At 37.6% G+C, this 7,520-nt stretch overlaps 1 pseudogene; it reads right to left on the reverse strand.

Annotated features, from left to right (window-relative positions):
- Positions 1-5,977: 5,977 nt before the first annotated feature.
- LOC101317772 (deubiquitinase OTUD6B pseudogene) lies at positions 5,978-6,929 on the reverse strand (annotated as a pseudogene).
- Between the last annotated feature and the right edge of the window lie 591 nt (positions 6,930-7,520).

Consider the following 7,520-nt stretch of genomic DNA (forward strand, 5'->3'; position numbering starts at 1 on the left):
CTCTGGAGTTAACATGCAAGATGACTAAGATGTGAGAGTGAAGGAGCTTTACTATCCATCATCTTTTGGCCACTAGCATTGATTTTGCTTCTATGCCAATGCCCCCTGCCTCTCCCACTGATCCATCATTCCTTCTGTGGTTCCAACATTAAAGGATAACCTCTGCCTTTCTTTCATTTGAGGATGAAATTAGAAAAGATAAACCAGGTAAATCTATCTAATAATAGCCACCATTTATGGAATGCCTAACTGTGCCAGTCCCTTGCCAAAAATTAGCCCAAACCTTATTAGAAAACTGCAAGGCAAATATCATTGTCCCAGGTTGTTGGTTGGTATTGTTTTGCTTGCAAATGCTAAATCATTTTCAAATGAAGTTGAGCAGAAGAAGGGGACTTCATTAGAAAGACACTGGAATGCCTCACAGCATCCAAAGTCAGTGCTACTTTCATAGCTTCATTATAACTATGGTTAAAAAAAAAATCACAGTCTTTACTTTCAGGTATTAAACTACAAGTTTAGATATTCTGTTCATTTCTGACCCTGATTTTCATTTTCTTTAAGACAGAAAATCATTTTTGCTGTTTTTCCTCATGTTTTCCACATATATCTGAGTAAAAATAAATGTCAAATCGATTCATAAACCAGCTAAATAATATTCATAAACCTGCTATCTAGCTTGTAATGCTTTCAGACTACAGGAGTGCACAGTAATCAACTCTAAGAAGTGAGATAGAGTTTCACATTTGGTTTTTATTTCTGTCGCTTGTGATTCCTAAGCAAAGCACTGGCAGAGCCCTCTGGCACCCCACCCCTTCCTCGTGTGGTGAAGAGGCTGGTCCATGTACCGACTAGGGAAATGGCCACGTAAGTAGGATTGGCAAGACTGCAGCAGCAGAGACTACTGTGCCTGTCCTCATAGTTTAAGTGTATCTCCACTTTGCCGTTGGAGCAAATGGTGACTCTGAATCTAAATGCTCCTAATCTTGTTTAATTTGCACCATCCTTGGAATCTACCTTTCAGTTTAGCTTGTCTGCTGGACTCTGCTTTGAGGTTTTGCTCCAGTGTCCAACTCCATAGAGGAATCCCCTGTACAGCAAGCCTGAGTGATCATTCAGTCCCCAGATGGAGAGCAGACATCAGTGCATGGTATCTAGATTAGAACATTAGGTAGTGGGGGTAAGGATAAGGTAAGATAAGTTCACTCAGGAAATCTGATTTCCTTTCACTCCTGAGGACATTGTTTGGGACAGGGAGGCCATGATGATGGGATGGGGTTGAGCTGTGTTGGGAAAGGCAATCTGGTGCACGCAGTCTTTTGACCCCTCAGTAGGCCGTGTAAAAATGGACCTAGGGCCTGGAACACTTCCTCACCAAGAGATAAAGAGTTCACACAGTCTGTGCTGGATTTATTGCCTACCACAGGAATATCGTTCCCTGTGTTCAAGCTCCATGTATGCTCCTTTTTCCTGCTTAAGCATGTGCATTAACATGGTGCCTCACCAACCCTACTAGTATACCTGTTCTCCACGGGGAGGGAATGGGGTCCTTCCACTGTGGCACGAGAGGAGTTAAGTAGGCCAGTTGCTATGGGGAGAGATCCCCTAGCCATGGGGGACTGATGCCCACTATTGGAGCTGGTATGGTTCTGTCTCTCCTCTTTGAAGTAAAGCATTGTTCCATCCAGTGCTTGATTGTGTTGTGTTTTCCTGGTCAATTTCAATACCAAGGTGCAATGGGCAGAAGTGTATGGACTTCTATTCCTAGTAGTCAGCATAGGGATGATCTTTACTATCCTCCTTGTAGTCAGATCCTCCCCTGGGATTGCTAACCAGTGCAAGGTGTTCTGCTCAATAAGGTGGTTCTGCGTTTCACTTACAGCAAAGATCTGCTTCCCTTAGACTGTTCTCCTATCACCAGATGAGAGCAAGATCCTGTTGTACAGTTTGTTGGGAAGTGGATACATTCACATACCCCATGTATATAGTATCCCTTAGAATACAACCACAGACAAGATGCATGGGCATGGTACCCCTTGGAGCCGTGCAAGAAGAAAACTGCTGTTCCTTGATTTTACCTAATACTGGAGATGGGTTATGCAGGGTCTATGTTCTGTTCAGTGATCAGAAATGGATACATAATATTTGGGCACAGATATAAAGTTTGTACAGGCAGAGGGAATTTACTCAAGCCTGAAAAAGATATGATTGCATGTTACTTCTTAGAAGAATCATTTAGTATGCTACATTTCCAATGAGTTAATTTAACTGTCTGGGAAAAAAAATCCATGGACTATTATTCTCATGTACATTCAGCAAAGCAACAGTATTATTTTAATTTAGAAGCTGTTACGCCACGTCATCTATAACTACTAGGTAAGCAAACTGATTCTTTTATATATGCAGTTGTCTACTGAATAAAAATAGGCAGTTATTCTGTACCTTTCTAGTACCTTTGTCTTGTGATAGGACTGTATTCTAACGTTTTCTCTTTGTTCTTCATAATGGCACTGTTTTGTAATACTTTTCAAAATGCAAGACTCTCCAAACTTTATAGCTGACTTACCTGAAAGCACACTGTCTCATGGGTTCACTGGACTGAAAATGTAGTTCTGGTTCAAGAGCACAGCCAGCACAGGGATAAAATGCATCCTGTCCAGGAAAGGCCTGGGTTGAGCCATTCTGTTGAGCATGTCACAGCGCTAGTCACCTTCCCAGTCTAGGGATGTTAAGAATACATTTTCATCATGCAGCAGTTTGGTCTCACTAGACTCTGTTGGAAAACACCATCTGTTGTTTCTGGAAAACTCTTAGACATTTTATTGACACTCGAAGCCCTATTTCATTTCCTGAACATTTGTTCCCTTGAAAACCTGATGCCTCTTAAAATTTAAATATATAAAAAATAAACTTAAAATGTAATACCCAGGGAAGTTTATGATTAAATAATGTTTATAAATAATATAGCTCTGTTCTTGGAATATAGGAAACACTCAATAGATATTATCAATACTGTCATAATCCTTCTTAGTATTCAAGTGAGATTTTGCCAATTGTTCTTAAATTAAATATAGAATCCACATCAGTGTAAAATAAATTTGACTACTGTAGGTGTCAGCATAAATAATCATAAAATGGTGTGAAAGTTTAAAATCCAAAGTTGACAATTACTCTTCTATCTAATTGCAGGAGTTAATGAGTGACTGCGAACTCAGTCATTTGCATAACTCAGCTGTGTCAGTGTTTAGGGTACTCTGCAAAGATATGAATTCAGGGTCCCACAATTTGGAGTCATGAACCTGGATTCAATCCCAGTTCTCCTGTTTAGTAGTTATATGCCTTGAAATGATTCACAGTTGCTGCATGATCCAGATTCTCTACCTTTTCCTGAACTACTCTTCCTCGACAAAGACTCTCCAAAGACATTTCACATCTAGAAAGCAGAACAGTGGTTAAGAATGTGGAATTTAGCATCTGATGGATCTAGTGGGGTCCCCTTTCTAAACTCACTAGCTATGTGACCTTGGGAAGCTTCCCAAACCTCTATATAAAACTCAGTTTCTTATTCTGGAAACTGAAAATAAAATTAGTATTAACTTCATAGTTGACTGTGAAGATTTGACAATTTAGTAAAGAAATATCCATAGCACAGCACTTGCAACATGCTTGAGTTTTGAAAAGTTATTAGTTCTAACAATTATTATCTTTATTATTATTTTGTTTCAGTTTTCTCATCTCTAAAAAAGAAAAATTGTATCAGTTTTGTCTATGCTATATGTTGTTTTGAGCATCAAATGAGGCAATGTGGTATATAAAACCTGGTATATAAAAAGAAAACTTATAAATTATTTTCTTGGGCAGAAGAATACTTGGAAAACAGTGTCAAATGCTATGGCTTAGAAAATGTCTTGCCGGAAGACATTTAATATTAAGGTTCTGTATGTCTACTACTATAAGAGTAAAAAAATAACTCTGGAACTGTAGTTAATATTACCCAGCTATTGTGACCTGTCAAGGAGAAAGCTACAATGTCCTAGATCAGTAGGTTAATCTAGTTAAAGTTAAACTTACTGGTGTCATATATATAAAGTAGCCGTTTCAGTTAAAATTTCCTTTTTTAATTAACAGATGGGACATTGTATTTTATTGCTGTTGTTCTCAATATTCTCCAGATAGGAAGGCTGCTGTTTCTAAATATCCAATCTCTTTTAAGATTCTCTGAAAATTAAAAATGTGAAAGACTATTAACCAGTGGTAAATATTCCTTGAAACCTGTGTACCTAGAGAGGTCTTGTTTTTTCATAGACAGATTTATATATTCTTTATATTCTTCTAAGCAGATTGCCAGATTTTCATTCTCGAATTTGTGTACTGGTCACCCTGAAGAGTTGTTTAACACAGTATTGTATAGTTCTGGAATAGTTTGGGGCGGTTTTTCGAAGATATTTTTGTAACGTTACTATGTAGATGATTCTATCTTTTCTTCAAAATTGTTAGAACTCTTGATGCAAATGCAAAACAGTGTGCATAATATTTTAATATATGTTCGTATTGAGACTCATCTGAAAATATTTAGTACAACTTATCAAAATGATATTCAAATTCAGGCTTTTTTCTGTTATACTGGTCAATTGAATTGAATCTAAAGTGGAAAATTCAAACAAATAATAAATGCACACAAAACGAGACACGAGTAAGCTGCATGTAATGATTGGAATTAAAATTAGCATCCTCTCCAGGGAGGGGGAAGGGTAAGCTGGGACAAAGTGAGAGAGTGGCATGGACATATATACACTACCAAACGTAAAATAGCTAGCTAGTGGGAAGCAGCCGCATAGCACAGGGAGATCAGCTCGGTGCTTTGTGACCACCTAGAGGGGTGGGATAGGGAGGGTGGGAGGGAGACGCAAGAGGGAAGAGATATGGGGACATATGTATATGTATAACTGATTCACTTTGTTATAAAGCAGAAACTAACACACCATTGTAAAGCAATTATACTCCAATAGAGACATTGAAAAAAATAGCATCCTCTCATCTCTTTTCTGACCTTAAATGAAATATTTTTTAAGAATCTATCTATAATCCTCTTCTCTTTTCCATAATGCTTTCCATGAGAGATAGCATCCAATCTTTTCACTTTAAATTCTACTCTTACTCTCAGTGACTTTCCTTTTCTATCTTTCTTTTGAAATTTGTATCTGTATTTCCAGAAATCCGCCAGACATTTCCAGATGTTCTACCAGTGTGTCCTATATGACCGCCATTGAACTATCCTCTCCACTCTTTTCCATATATTCTGTTCTGTTTTTCCATATATCTGTTCTTTTTTATTTTTCCTATATTATTGAATGCCATATCATCCACCTAAACCTCCAAAGTAAAAAAGCTTAGAAACATTATCAGCTTTTCTTTTTCACCCATTTTCACATCTAAGAATCACTGTTTTAGTCCCGTTTCTCCCCATTTCCTTTTTTAAATATTTTAAAATTCTTTATTAAAACAAGCTTCTTAGCTGCACTTTGATGGGGTTATATAAAAAGCGTCACAGCATTAATCCCATCAACACCAAAGTTACTGCAATCACGTTCATTTATAAGCATTCATTAAATTTGCCATCACCATCACCACATTATTGCAATGTCAGAGACTGAGTCATTTCATTTCTTCAAGAAAAATTACATTGACACGGTTACTGAAAGCTTTCAGTAATAGGGAGAAAAAAAATTTAACTATTTCAACACAGAACAGAATGTTCAGGATCCTATATTTAATAAAAATATCAGCAAACAGGGTACCATCTTGGTCTATAAATGATGTTCTCCACAAGGGACTTACAAGTGTTTTTAAAACACCACTAAGGGGACATTGGTGAAAGTTTCTTTGACACATTTTTTAAAAACCTGTTAGTAGCTTTGCCATAAAACTGATTTAAGGTAGTTGTTTTTTTTTTTTTTTTTTTTGGAAACATTTAGAACAATCCAACACTTGGTATTAATACTCAGATCAGCCCACTGTACTAAAACATAACAGCAACATTTTATAGACTAGCTGCAATTTTCACTAGCTGTGTTCACCAACCGTTTAACAGAATTGTAGTGTTCTCCTAAGCCATATGCATGTCTCATATAAACAAGTATTAATGGGTTTTGGGGATATTCTTCACCAACTACAAGAGGAGGAGAATCTGCCTGTATTATCTCTATTGGTGTTTGTTAAATGTGAGACAGGGCTCTTAGCTCAAGCTGACCTCCCCATGCAGCGGTGTTTATGATATCATCACAGTACTTTCCAAACTCTTCTGAAGTATACATATCTCCTGTACTAGGATTTGTTAAAAATGGTTGAAAGTCTTCCATGCGGCTTTGCATATAGTCAGCAGTCTGACATCTTAAGGCAGCCACAGTCAGACTGCAGTCCTGTTCTTTCAGTTGATCTTCAATGACTCTGTACATACAGTGGCCATCAGGTGGAATCTGTTTAATTTCCAACTGTCTAGCTGCGAATATTTGAGCAAGTTTTTCACTTTCTACATGTCTAGCCCCAGTTAAGTTTTCAATTTTAGCTTCAGCTATCCTTTCTTCCCGCTCCTTTTCCAGTGCAGCGTTCTTGTCCCATCTCTCTTGTGCTTTTGATATCCGAAACGGCTGATTCTCAAGAACCAAGTTTGAAATATTGACAGCAACAGAATCTACTTTACTCTCCTTAGAAGTCAGTTTCAATTGCTCCAGCTTCTCTTTATGTTTCTGTTCCACTTCTGCTTCCAACTTAGCAACATCTTCAGTAAGTTGCTTCCTCCTCTTTTTGTCAATCTTGGGGACAGCATTCTTCATACCCTGAACTTTAGCTTGCAACTACTTCTTCTCTTTGTGATGCCTTCTCACCAGCTGTTCCTCCTAATCAAACTCCTCAGTCAAGACTGCCTCCATGACGACTAGGTAACCCGATCCCCATTTCTTTTCTATTGCACATTATCTCTGTGGCTGTCTCTACTCTCCCTCTCCTCCAGTGTAACCACATTTGTTAAATGTGGTTCATAAAATATATATCTCCTCGTGTTACATGCTTAAAATCCTTCCTTGGGCTCCTTTGACCATTAAAATCCAAATCCTCATGTGCCAAACAAGAGCTTTAACAATCAAGCCTCATTTTACCTTTACAGACTTGGGCTTACAATTGTCCCTGTGTCCATTTTTATATTCTATATGATGCATTTTATTTGGTATTCTCTTCTTACTTTCAGTATTAAGTGGACAAATTCCCACTGATTCTCTAATATTCTGCCCAAATATTTCTGTGAAGTTTTTCTTGACATTCCTTTTCCCCATTTCCCTCTGAGGTTGTACAGTGTCACAGCCCCGTTGTGTGTGTGTGTTGTATGCATGCATTTATAACTGTAATCGTTCCCTTATAGATTTGTGTCTGCTGCTAAATTGAGGAATTTTGCCATTTATGTCTTTAAAATTCCTATGCTTAGTTGGTCCCATAGTAAATGTCATTATCTGTTTTGAATGAATGAATGA

The sequence above is a fragment of the Tursiops truncatus genome, chromosome 5 (assembly GCF_011762595.2).
Source record: "Tursiops truncatus isolate mTurTru1 chromosome 5, mTurTru1.mat.Y, whole genome shotgun sequence".
In the NCBI taxonomy this organism is placed as follows: Eukaryota; Metazoa; Chordata; class Mammalia; order Artiodactyla; family Delphinidae; genus Tursiops; species Tursiops truncatus.